A 13,205-nucleotide genomic window follows, 5' to 3' on the forward strand; every position below is an offset into this window, starting at 1 on the left:
ATACTCTGTGTTTAAAGAACAAAAATAAGTAAATAAAAAAATTTTCCACAGTTTTATATTTCATTCTTTGCTCAAATCTTTTCAAAAAATAAAACCATTCATTGGATTTCTAGATTTCTTATTGTATCCCTGGTACAAAATCCACTTGGTCATGGAATGTCATTTTTAATATATATTTAAGAATTCTATTAATATTTTGTTAAGGATTTCTGCATCTATAGTCATAGGAAACATTGTCTATGGTTTTCTTATTTTTTTGTACTGTCTTTGGTTTTGGTATCAAAGTAATACGAGCTTCTTAAAATAAATTGGAAGGGTTGGTTCCCTCTCCTCTTTCTTCTAGAAGAGATAGTGTAGAATTGGTATTAATTCTTCTTCAAGTGGTTCATAGGGTTCTCTAGTGAAACAATCTGGACTCGGAGATTTCTTTTGAGGGTTTTTTTTTTTTCATTACAAATTCAATTTATTTAATATTCATCAGTTCAGTTCAGTTCAATCACTCAGTTGTGTCCGATTCTGCGACCCCATGAATCGCAGCATGCCAGGCCTCCCTGTCCATCACCAACTCCTGGAGTTTACCCAAACTCATGTCCATCGAGTCGGTGATGCCATCTAGCCATCTCATCCTCCGTCATCCCCTTTTCCTCCTGCCCCCAATCCCTCCCAGCATCAGCCTTTTCCTATGAGTCAACTCTTCGCATGAGGTGGCCAAAGTACTGGAGTTTCAGCTTCAGCATCATTCCTTCCAACGAAATCCCAGGGCTGATCTCCTTTAGAATGGACTGGTTGGATCTCCTTGCAGTCCAAGGGACTCTCAAGAGTCTTCCCCAACACCACAATTCAAAAGCATCAATTCTTCGGTGCTTAGCTTTTTTCACAGTCCAACTCTCATATCCACACATGACCACTGGAAAAACCATAGCCTTGACTAGATGGACCTTGTTGGCAAAGTAATGTCTGGGCTTTTCAATATGCTATCTAGGTTGGTCATGATTTTCCTTCCAAGGAGTAAGCATCTTTTAATTTCATGGCTGTAGTCACCACCTGCAGTGATTTTGGAGCCAAAAAAAGTAAAGTCTGCCACTGTTTTCACTGCTTCCCCATCTATTTGCCATCAAGTGATGGGACCAGATGCCATGATCTTAGTTTTCTGAATGTTGAGCTTTAAGCCAACTTTTTCACTCTCCTCTTTTATCAAGAGGCTTTTTAGTTCCTCTTCACTTTCTGCCATAAGGGTGGTGTCATCTGCATATCTGAGGTTATTGATATTTCTCCTGGCAATCTTGATTCCAGCTTGTGCTTCTTCCAGCCCAGCGTTTATCATGATGTTCTCTGTATATAAGTTAAATAAGCAGGGTGACAATATACAGCCTTGACGAACTCCTTTTCCTATTTGGAACCAGTCTGTTGTTCCATGTCCAGTTCTAACTGTTACTTCCTGACCTGCATACAGGTTTCTCAAGAGGCAGGTCAGGTGGTCTGGTATTCCCATCTCTTTCAGAATTTTCTACAGTTTATTGTGATCCACACAGTCAAAGTCTTTGGCATAGTCAATAAGATTCACAGGACTGTTCAAATTAATTATTTCATACTGGGTGAGATGCAGTAGTTTGTGTTTTTTGAGCAACTGGTTCATTTCATATAAGCTGTCAAATTTCTGTGTGCCAGGCCCTCCCTGGTGATCCAGGAGCTAAGACTCTATGCTTCCAAGGCAGGGGGCCCAGATTCTATCCCTGGTCAGGAAACTACATCCCACATGCCACAGCTAAGAGTTCGCATGCCACAACTAAAGATCTTGCATGCAAGAACTGGACATGGAACAACAGACTGGTTCCAAATAGGAAAAGGAGTTCGTCAAGGCTGTATATTGTCACCCTGCTTATTTAACTTATATGCAGAGAACATCATGATAAACGCTGGGCTGGAAGAAGCACAAGCTGGAATCAAGATTGCCAGGAGAAATATCAATAACCTCAGATAAATAAATAAAATACTAAAATGAAAAAATTTCTGCTTGTAGAACTGTTTGCAGTATTCCCTCACCATCATTTTGACATCTGCATCGGTTTTAGAGATAATCCCCTTTTCTTCCTGATATTGGTGATCTATGCCCTTTCTTTTTTTGCCTCAGTCTTTCTAGAAGACAGTCAGTTTTATGGATCCTTTCAAAGATCCAGCCTTTTGTTTCACTGATTTTCTTATTTTCAATTTCATTGACTTCTGCTTTTATCTTTATTATTTTCTTCCTTCTGTTTGGTTTCAGTTTATTTTGCTTTTTTTTCTAGGTTCTTGAGGTGAGAGTTTCAGGCTATTGATCTGAGGCTTTTCCTCTTTTCCAATGCATTGAGTGCGGTAAGCTCCGCACTGAGTGCTCTAAGCTTCCCTCTAGGTGCTTTAGTAATGTCCCACAAATATTAATATGGTACATTTTCATTTTCATTCAGTTCAATGCATTTTTTCATTTCCTTTTTGAGGAATGCAATTTTTGCATTTTTTCATTTCATTTTGAGACTTCCTCTATGAATATTTAGAATACGGGTTTATTTATAGTGTGCTGTTTAGTTTGCAAGTGTTTTGAAATTTTCTTTTGCAAATTTCTCTCTTCTTTTAAGGAATTTAGTGCCTACACTACAGTAGTATAATCTTGTTTTAATTTAATTACATCTGTGAAGACATTATTTCCAAACAAGGTTATACTCCTGAGAGCAGTATACTCCCAAGGAGTAGGACCTGGATATCTTTGGGGGACATTATTCAACCTACTACACAGACATTGTTTTAACTCTGAAACAAAGTTTTAAACAAAGAATCATACTGGTTTTTTTAATGAATCACAAATTATGAAAAGATATAATGACTTTTATTCACAACAGTATACAGGATTATGATGCATGGAACTAGAGATGACAGGCAATAAATTGATAACTGACAAAGAATTGATTTTAACTCTAAAGTGTTTCTTCAGTAAATTTGACAATGAATTCCAGATAACACACAATTGTCATTAGCTTTCTTTCATAACAAGATCAAATTTTGTAATGACATAGTCCTCTGGGTAATTATTATTTTAAACATGTCTTTCTCACTACAGATTAACCTCGAGGGCAGGGTCTTGTCCTGCACTGTTGAATCCTCAACATTTACTTTCATGCCTAATACAGAAAAGATTTTCAACAAATATGTGTTCAAGAGACTGAATACATGAAAGCATACAAGATGATAGGGTTTGCGTGAATTCCTCCTATAATATCAAAGATGAATTCTTAGCTAGGAATGACTATGCTAAAGCTTTTGTCTTGGCCCTAGTTCACCACTCTGCTTTTATTATCTAACTCTCTACTTTTATGGTAGACATTTCAAATCCATGATGGTCTAGCTTTTTCTGCTATAAATGTTGATATGCTATGTACAGAGTACTCCACGTCTTTCTGTGTTAAAGTCTCCAAAAATTCAGTCCAAAAAACAGGAAAATTTTCTTCATCAATTACAAGATGTCATTTTCTGTATTTTTTACATTTTTCTATTTGACAAATTTTGAAAACACAAAAATATAATTACTGAGATAGCAAACATCCCTTTTCTTGCTATTCATAATGGATTCCAGTCTTATAAAAAGAAATCAATCTAGATATAACTGAAGTCTACTTTAACTCCCTATCCTCACTCTCTCTCTCCATAATCATGACTTTCAGTTGGATACTTTCAGTTCTTTCTAAATATATATTTACATTTAGATCTTCCATTCATCTTTATTCTTTCTTACACAATTTGAGTAGAGAAAAAGTTTAATTTTTAAATGTAGATAATCAATGGTCCCTACATTGTTTATTCTTCATTCTTTAATTTGTAATGTTACTTTTTTAAAAAAATGAAAATTTCCATTTATATTATTTAGTGCCTCTTGAATTCTCTATTCTACTCTAGCTTTTTAGCTTATTCTTAGTAAGGTAAATTTTAGTTTATTTCTAGTTAACTTCTAGCACATTATTTTAATTACTGCAGTTCACTTCTAGCACATTATTTTAATTACTGCAGTTTTTTATAATGAGACTAGATACCCAATGAGGCAATTTCCCAATCTTTTTCTTTGTCCATTATTCTTGGATCTTAATTCTTCCGTATAAATTTTGGATCAACAACAAATTTCATGGCAAAACACCTAATTGGTATTTTGCCTGGAAATGAATTTATTTATAATTTTATTTACATCATTATGATATGGGATTCCTTGAATCTATGAACATGGCATCTGTCCATTTTCAGGTCTTAAATTTTACATATATAAAATAATTTACATAAAATATTTCAAATTATTATTTCATTAACATTTTATAAAAATGTTTTATAATTTTCTCCATAAAAATCTTTAAAAGACTCTTGATATCTCTCAAGGATTAAGAATTGTTTTTTAAGTGTTTTCTAAATAACCACTGGAATACTATTAACTAATGTTTTTGCATGCTTATTAGACCAGACACTGTTCTAAATGACTTTACCTGTGTTAACTAATTCAGTCCACATAACAACTCTAAGATATATACAGATATATATGTGTGGGTGTGTATATATATTTAGTATTATTAGCTCCCATTTTCAGAGAAGGCAATGGCACCCCACTCCAGTACTCTTGCCTGGAAAATCCCATGGATGGAGGAGCCTGGTAGGCTGCAGTCCATGGGGTCGCAAAGAGTTGGACACGACTGAGCGACTTCACTTTCAGTCTTCACTTTCCTGCATTGGAGAAGAAAATTGCAATCCACTCCAGTGTTCTTGCCTGGAGAATCCCAGGGAAGGGGGAGCCTGGTGGGCTGCCGTCTATGTGGTCGCACAGAGTCAGACACAATTGAAGCAACTTAGCAGCAGCAGAAGCAGCAGCTCCCATTTTACAAGTGAGGAAACTGACGCACAGAGAGACTAAGTATCTTGCCCCAAGTTACAAATTTAGTCATTTAGTAGTGGCAGACCTGGAATTTGAGCCCAAGATTCATATACAGATTATAGTTTAATATTGGAAGAAAATTATGGTGCCCCAGCATCAGGTTGCCAGGAAGTATAACACCTGGTAGAAGGTTTCAAGGAGAACTAAATATTTAGAGTAACTGAGGCTATAACAGGGGCCAGGAACAGATCCATTTCTTGTCCACATACTCTGACAAAATCAAATTTTATCTGCTTTTTCACTGTTATTGGTTAGACGTCAAGCTCATATTAAAAGTTTTATAAATAAAATTATAAAATGTGAAGAAATAAATAGATAAATGCTTTAAGAGCGGTGTTGGTCTAGACTATAAAATCATTTTGTAGCTATTTGGCCAAAGAATAAATACTGAAGAATAAGAAAATGACTTTTGAAAAGGAGAACCCATTCCTAATGTTCCATAGTGATGTACAAATGGGACAGGGCACATTTTATACCAAACACGTCAATGCAAATCATTAAGAACATTATACAGGCTGTTACCAAGAACCACAAACAAGGAGGAAGATAATCTTTTAATGAGGCAAAAATTAATTATTGTTAATTCTGCCTTGAGCAATAGCTGGACTCAATATACCCATCTTTTTGAGTGGATATCTCCAAAAACACACATTACCGTCTGTTTTGTAATTTTGCTTAGATTGACCTACATATTCATGATATATTTACCTAGTTCTATTCACTTGTAATTTTTTTTAATTTATTTTTAATTGGATAACTGCTTTACAGTATTGTTGGTTTCTGCCATAACAATATGAATCAGCCATAAGTACATATATGTCCCACCCACCTCCCTCCTAACCTCAACCCTCTAGGTTGTCACAGAGTTACCGGGTTGAGCTCCCTGTATTATATAGCAACTTCCCATTAGCTATCTAACTTGTAAATTTTTTCTTTTTAATTATCTTCTAATGAGAAAACTCCAGGGTCCTTCTCTGTGTTCCTCTGAACCGAGTCCTCATTGCTCTTAGGTTGACAGACTCTTCAGTCATCCTTACAAAACCACTAAAGCTCATGAGCCCCTGCCGGGAACAAATCTCAGGTGCTCAGATCAAATTTATCAGCAAGGTTCTGCAAAACTTAATTAAGAATCAATTCAAACCTTCACCTCAGAAATAAACCATGGCTAGGAAGTAGCAATGGAAAAGGCAATGGCACCCCACTCCAGTACTCTTGCCTGGAAAATCCCATGGATGAAGGAGCCTGGTAGGCTGAAGTCCATGGGGTCACTAAGAGTCAGACACAACTGAGCGACTTCACTTTCACTTTTCACTTTCATGCATTGGAGAAGGAAATGGCAACCCACTCCAGTATTCCTGCCTGGAGAATCCCAGGGACGGTGGAGCGTGATGGGCTGCCGTCTATGTGGTCGCACAGAGTTGGACACGACTGAAGCGATTTAGCAGCAGCAGCAGCAACAAGAAGTCGCATCATCATACTTTCTTCTCATTCTTTGCAGCCTCTCATTTTTCAGGTATTTGTATTAATGTACCTGCCTTAGAATGGAATTACTCTCCAAGAAGCTAAAGCCATTCAAAAAACAAAGTAAAAGTAAGTCTGCCCTATGGACTATTTTGTAGCATGTCTTTAATGATTATACTTTTTATACAAAATACCTCCAAGTATAACTCTCTCTCTTAGATAGGAGCTCATCACCCTGCACTATTCTATATGATCATGTGATAACATCCATTTTCTAATTAAATTAACTTGTCCAGATAAAAACTAGTCTTAGTTCCCTTATGTCAGGTTACCAGAATATTCTATATCTTTCTAAGGATCACCCCTCAGTGGTAGTGGTCTACAAAGAGATCAGTTGTATTTCTGTGACAGTCAGTTGCTACTCTAGCACCTGCACTTCTTCCTAACCAAACTTTGCTTTATTCATTGTCTTCCATGTAGCCACTCCTTTTAAGGGAGGACAAAATCCATCTCCCTCCCCAGCATGGTTGTCTCATCCCTTTATAAAGCTTTGGTTTGCTTGTGCATGTGACCCAATTCTGTCCTATGAGACATGAGAAGTCTGTTGAGACTTTGGAGGGATAGTTTCCGTCTCTTAAAAGGAGATCCAAGATAAAGATTTCCTTTTCCCCTTCCTCTTGACATATCAGCGTTTGCAATGTCTGGCACTGCTGCAGTCATCAAGCAACAATGAGGAATCTGCATAGCACAGGAAACGGAAAAGTAGAAAGGTGGCAAGCATCATGGTTTCTAATGATTTTGTGAGCCACTGCATTAGCTAACCCTGCACAGAGGAGCCTGGTGGTCTACGGTCCATCGGGTCATAAAGAGTCGGACATGACTGAAGCAACTTAGCACGTAGAACAGTCCTACCTGACAGAATTCTGCTAAGAGAATCAGCTAAGGGATGTATTCAGTTAAAAGAAACCTCAATACAGGGGTTTAAACGAATACATTTTTATTTTTCTCTTTCAACATGAAGTCCAGAGGTAGGTACATAGTAAGGTTGGAAGATGACCAACACATGATAATACAGAAAAGCCTATGTTTAAAGTATAGAGCAATATAGAAATAAAAATATGGGTTTATAATAGGAAACTGGGAGAGAATATGAATTAGCCAGGCCACAAAGTTTCATCTAGAATGATGACATGAGCTATGTTTAAGGTTGTTTACTTCAATTTACCACTGAGCAGCCAAAAAATGCAATGCAAAAGATAAATATGAGATCAAGGGAACAAGTGAGTCACTACAGCTCCCTCCTGTGATCCAGTTTGTCATAGATGTACACTCAAAGTTACGTATGCTTTAATAAAGTGAGGAATCCCATTGGAGGAAACCAGAATTGTAAGCTTTCTGTCTCTTATACTGTTAAGTTATAGAGGGACAGCTCAGGAATCAAGGATGTATGTATTCTTTTATCATAAGAGGAAAAACAATTTATCAAAGGGAAAAAAAAAAAAAACCTGGCTAGACCAAATTCTGTGATGATTCCACGGCTTACACGAGACTTTAGAACTATATTGATAAAAGACAGGACTAGATATGGAGAAATAAATACAAAGCACTTGGTCCTTGGGATTCCTGATACGCAGGCTAAAAAACCCAAGTCAGGTGTGTTAGATTTTACTAAGCTGTATTATAGAATAATCTCTGATGGTGTAAAGCCCTCAGCATCAAAAAGGAGAGAAAGTGACATGTGATGCGAGATTTTAAATCCATTAAACATTCAACACTTTTCCTACATTAAAATATAAAGAAGTAACATGCAAGGAAATAAACCAAGCTCCTAACAAAGTTGAAGAACCAAATGCCGCAGGGAACTGAGCAGCAAGTGAAAGAAACTTTCAAAGGGCGGCTGCTGCGTAAAATTTACAAATTCAATACCATAAGCAATGGGTCACAGAGGGTTTTAAAACAGCTGAATGTGTGTTATAGTATTTGAAAGCAAAAGAACACACTACTAGCCTCAAGGGGCAACTGATGGTAAAAAGACAATTTTAAAAAATGGCATTAAAAATAGTCTGGAGTCAGGGTAGGACAGCAGTTCTCAGAGTATGACTGATCTCTGACCAGCAGCATCAACATCATGTAGCAACTTAATATGCCAATTCTCAGCCTCTGAGGTGGAAACCAGCCCTGTAGCCAGTGTTCTAACAAGGTCTCCACGTGATTCTAATGCACATTCAAGTTTAAGAAACACCAGTATATGGGCAAGAAGTCCTAGCCACCAGACAGTGTGGCTAGGTGACTAAAAGCACCAGCTCTGAGTTTGTATCTCAAATTGTCTGTTTCTAGATACATGAAATTCAGCATGTACTTAAACCCTCCAAACCTATTTATAAATATACCTATCTTAGAGGTTCACTGTAAGGATTACCAATAACAGTCATGAAACCTCCTCAATAAACAATATTAACTATTATTTCATCATCATCTTCACAAGACTGTCTGAAGGCATGACTATACTATTTCTCTGTGTGCAAAGGTACTAAGTACTCAATGTTCAATGTAGTCTGTAAAATAAAACAACAAGGTCAGTACCATTTTGTGGCAATAGTTGTATATGAATGGTTGAATTAATAGTAACTCTTCTATGACAACATATTTGGCATTGTTTTAAGTGCTTTACATACATTAACCCATTTAATACTGTTTAATCCTTACAAATCTCTGTAAGATAGAGCCTATTATTGCTCCCACTTTACAGATGAGGAAACTGACCCAGAGAGGCTAAGTACAATGTCCAAAGTTAACAAGTTAGAAAGGGGGAGAGTCAGCATTTAAATACAGACAATCTGTCTCAGAGTCTTAGAGTGTGTACTTAACCCTACCCTATACCATTTCCCTAAGTTAAAACTAAACTTTGATGTTTAGGGAAGAAGTTTCAGCTGTCAAGAAAAATACACTTACATGAAATATCTCATTCTCCAAGGGACTGGAAAAATGAAACTTTCTATTCTTATTTCTGCTACCTGCTCTGTAATCATCTCTTCTGTATTCATTAAATGCACTCGACTGATTCCATAGATAAGCAGGCGGCCTGAAAAATGGGATGGCTGTTTCCTCTAAGATGGTAGGAAGAAATAAGAGTCAGGGAGAGCCAGTGAGAAATGCACATGGTGGAGAAATTCATCCAGTTCCCCAGCTTCTAATGTTCTCAGAGCAAGGGCATTTCAGGATAACAGAACAAACTATTACCCTCCAGCAGCAACAGTATCTCTGCTATGTCTGAGTCAGATGCTCAGACGGTTGAATGTGCTCAGAGGAAACAAGAGAACAGAGCTCAAGGGAAACAGGCTGATTGCTCTAAGCTGCTCTCTGCATGCCTTAGCAAGCTGCCTGGATGCCTGCGGGTGGAAGGGATGAAGCAGTTTCCTCAACCTCGCTTGATAGATTTTGCCAGGGCTTTCAAATTTTCTTCGTGTTCTAAACAAGAGAATTCAGACTCCAAGCTGCAACAAAAGGAAGTAGTTCTTTGGACAGAAAGCTGAAAAACAGATCAATTTTACCCTTAACTCCTTCAGACTCTGGTTTTTGAATGCCTGCCAAATCCTTGAGGCTTCTTCAAGATGACCAATCCATAAAATTCACTCAGTTACAACATTCTCAGTTGCCCACTGTTCTAAGATATACGTGCTATGATAAGAAAAAACAGAAACAAAAGCAAAACTCCCTATTTACTTCCCAATGCCAGAAAACAAGCTGCGATGAAATTGAGAGAATGTGAGATGAGCTTTTCCCCTTATTATTGAGGGTAAAACATGCATTGGACCAGGTTTTTGGCAGAATGGAAATTTCAGTAAGTGTGCTATACCACCCGTTCCCTCTCGCTGAAAGTGATAACTAATTACCAACACTTTCCCTGAATGTCTAATATGTTATGGAAACAGACATTGAAAAAGAAATACCTATGGTTTACTCTATAAAATTTTCCACTAACTAATCTACAAAGAAATACTAGAAGAAACAAGATTTCTCATAGGATGAGTAAAATGTTTCCTTTCACTGACTGGGTGTGCAGTCACTCAGTCTGGTCTGACTCTTTGCAACCCCATGGACTATATAGCCCAACAAGCTCCTCTGTCCATGGAATTTTCCAGGCAAGAATACTGGAGTAGGTTGCCATTGCCAACTCCAGGGGATTTTCCCAACCCAGGGATCAAACCCAGGTCCCCTGCACCTCCTGCAGTGGCAGGTAGATTCTTTACAACTGCAGCACCTGGGAAGCCCTTTCACTATGACTGTTCATTTGTTCTAACACAGAGAGTTTTTCTTAATGAGACTCTTTCCCCTAATTTTCATTCAACTTATCTACAAAGAATTGCTAAAAGTTAAAGAACTTTGAGTTTTGCTAGATGTGTAATAATATTAAGAAATTATATGTTAGTTTTTAGGTGTGATAATAGAATTTGTTAAGATTAGGGACTTTGACCTCCTGCAGGAACTAAGCTTCCCACATAACGGAAGGGAAACAATCTGTAAGGTCTAAGGAACAAACTGCCTCAACGTCTTTTGTAAGAAAGTCATTAGGTCAATCACTTAGTAGAAAAGGCTTTCTTAAATGACATAAACCTAAAAAGAAACATCCTCTTATTTTTCATTTTATATAATCCCTTTCAGTAACCCCCAAAATTCTTAACAAAGTACTTTTCATGTAGTTTTGACAGCTGACTCCTGGGAATTGGAGGGATGAGGAAGTATCAGAATTGGGGGCTCCACGACATCTCTGGGGTCTTTATTCAGGGCTTCCTCTTCTAAGAATCCATCACCAACCTTAACAGCTACTCTCTATTCTCTCTTCAGGATAACTCTCCATTTCTCCATTTGTTTGTTTCCATTCCAATTCACCAACCTCATTTAGGGGAACTTGACTATAAGCTCAAACCTTAAAACTGAAAGGAACTAATCAGAAAATGCATTGGAAAATAAATGAAATCCAATCCAATCCCATTAAGTACACATTAATGCTAACAGGTAGGAAAAAGTATGAAAACAATGTAAAATAGGGTAACGTTGCAATAGATCAGTTGAAATTAATCAAATGAATGAAATGTGGACTGTTGTATATGACAAGAAGTATTAGGTAATGGATGACTTGAAATTGGAGGATGAGTCCCATTGATAGCAACAGATGTGAGAAAAATTTCAAGGGTATCTGCAGTTCTGGAGCTCGGATGTCCTAAATGACATCTCTAGTTAATATTCAACCTCAGCCAACTGAAAATGTAACCTCCATCAGTGCTTGTAATGCTAACCCTAAGATTGTTTGGATAATATAATTGTTTCCAAGAAAATTATTAGTTTTAAACCTGGGGAATTAAGTATACATATGATAAAGTAAATCAAACCTCTATAGTACTAATATTCTTTAGCAAAGTTTAGAAACGATGTATTTAAAATAAATTTGCCTATGATAAAAATATTTCAATCTTGTGATTCCAAAAAAAAAAAAAATTGACAGGACTGAATACTTGATTTAGTTAAATAAATTATGTTGCAATCCATCAGTATTAGAAAATTTAAGAAAGCCTAAGACTCATTTTTATAAGTTAAATTTGTCCTATTACAATGGTTACTTAAGTACTTGGAAGGTTCTTCCAGGTGAGTAAAGGACTTGAAAACAAAATGCATTGATTTCATATAGTAGTTTAAAAAGTTTAAGGGAGTCTTAGTTTAGAAATAGAATTAAACATTAACACCTCCTTAAAAGTGATTCTTAAAATTTGCTACATTTTTAAGTAGAATAAAATGATTGAATTTCAAAGCTCAAAAAAACTATGTCTTTAATATATAAATTTAATACACTGAATATTAAAAATAAAGTCTGCTTTGGTTAGTCTTTTTTTTTTTTTTTGGTTAGTCTTAAAATAACCATCAACCAGATGCCCACAGTAGCCCCTTAATGTAATCCGGACCTCTTCCCTCATAGCCTGGACACAGTACGGACACAACTCAGGGACAGATGCTTCTAAAATGCTATTAAGTAGCATTTCTCTTCAGAAACCTGTTCTCTGATTTTTCCCTTTCCTGATTTAAATAAGAAAAATTGAAATAGTAAAAAAAATTTTTTTTATTAATTTAAGCAAACAAACAAAAAAAAGTTCATCCATTTCTCCCACCCTACAACACCCCCTGTCTCTTGCAACCACCAGTCTGATCTCGGTATCTATGAGTTTCTTTTTATTTTTTTTAACTTTTTATTTTATATTGGCATATAACCCATTAACAAAATTGTGATAGTTTCAAAAAAAGATAGCACTAAGTCATGTCCGACTCTTTTGATCCCATGAACTGTAGCCTTCTGTCTCCTCTGTCCATGGGATTCTCCAGGCAAGAATACTGGAGTGGGTTGCCATTTCTGTCTCCAGTGGAACTTCCTGACCCAAGAATTGAACCCAGGTTTCCTGCATTGTGGGAAAATACTTTACCAACTGAGCTACACAGGAAGCCCATGATAGTTTCAGGTAGATAGCAAATAGACTCTTGTATTTTTATTTTTTGTTCATTTCTGTTTTTAGATTCTACATATGAAAGCGATCATACAATATTTGTCTTTTTCTGTCTGACTTATTTCACTTATCATCATGCCCTGAAAGTCCATTTATGTGGTCACACGTGGCAAGATTTCATTGGTTTCATGGCTAAATAATATTCCATTATTATTTAAAACCTGCAATTTCTTTATCCATACATCCACTGAAGGACACTTAAGATTGTTTCCATATCTTAGATATTGTTACTGGTGCTGCAACAACAAAAGGGG

General features: G+C 36.6%; 1 long non-coding RNA gene across 1 annotated transcript in view; it reads right to left on the reverse strand.

Annotated features, from left to right (window-relative positions):
• Nucleotides 1-13,205, reverse strand: part of LOC147370750 (uncharacterized) — a 103,390-nt gene that overhangs the window by 74,813 nt on the left and 15,372 nt on the right. The gene's annotated exons all lie outside the window — the stretch shown is intronic.

The sequence above is a fragment of the Bos grunniens genome, chromosome 6 (assembly GCF_055505025.1).
Source record: "Bos grunniens cultivar Pamir isolate PY7600 chromosome 6, Bosgru_T2T1.0, whole genome shotgun sequence".
NCBI lineage: Eukaryota > Metazoa > Chordata > Mammalia > Artiodactyla > Bovidae > Bos > Bos grunniens.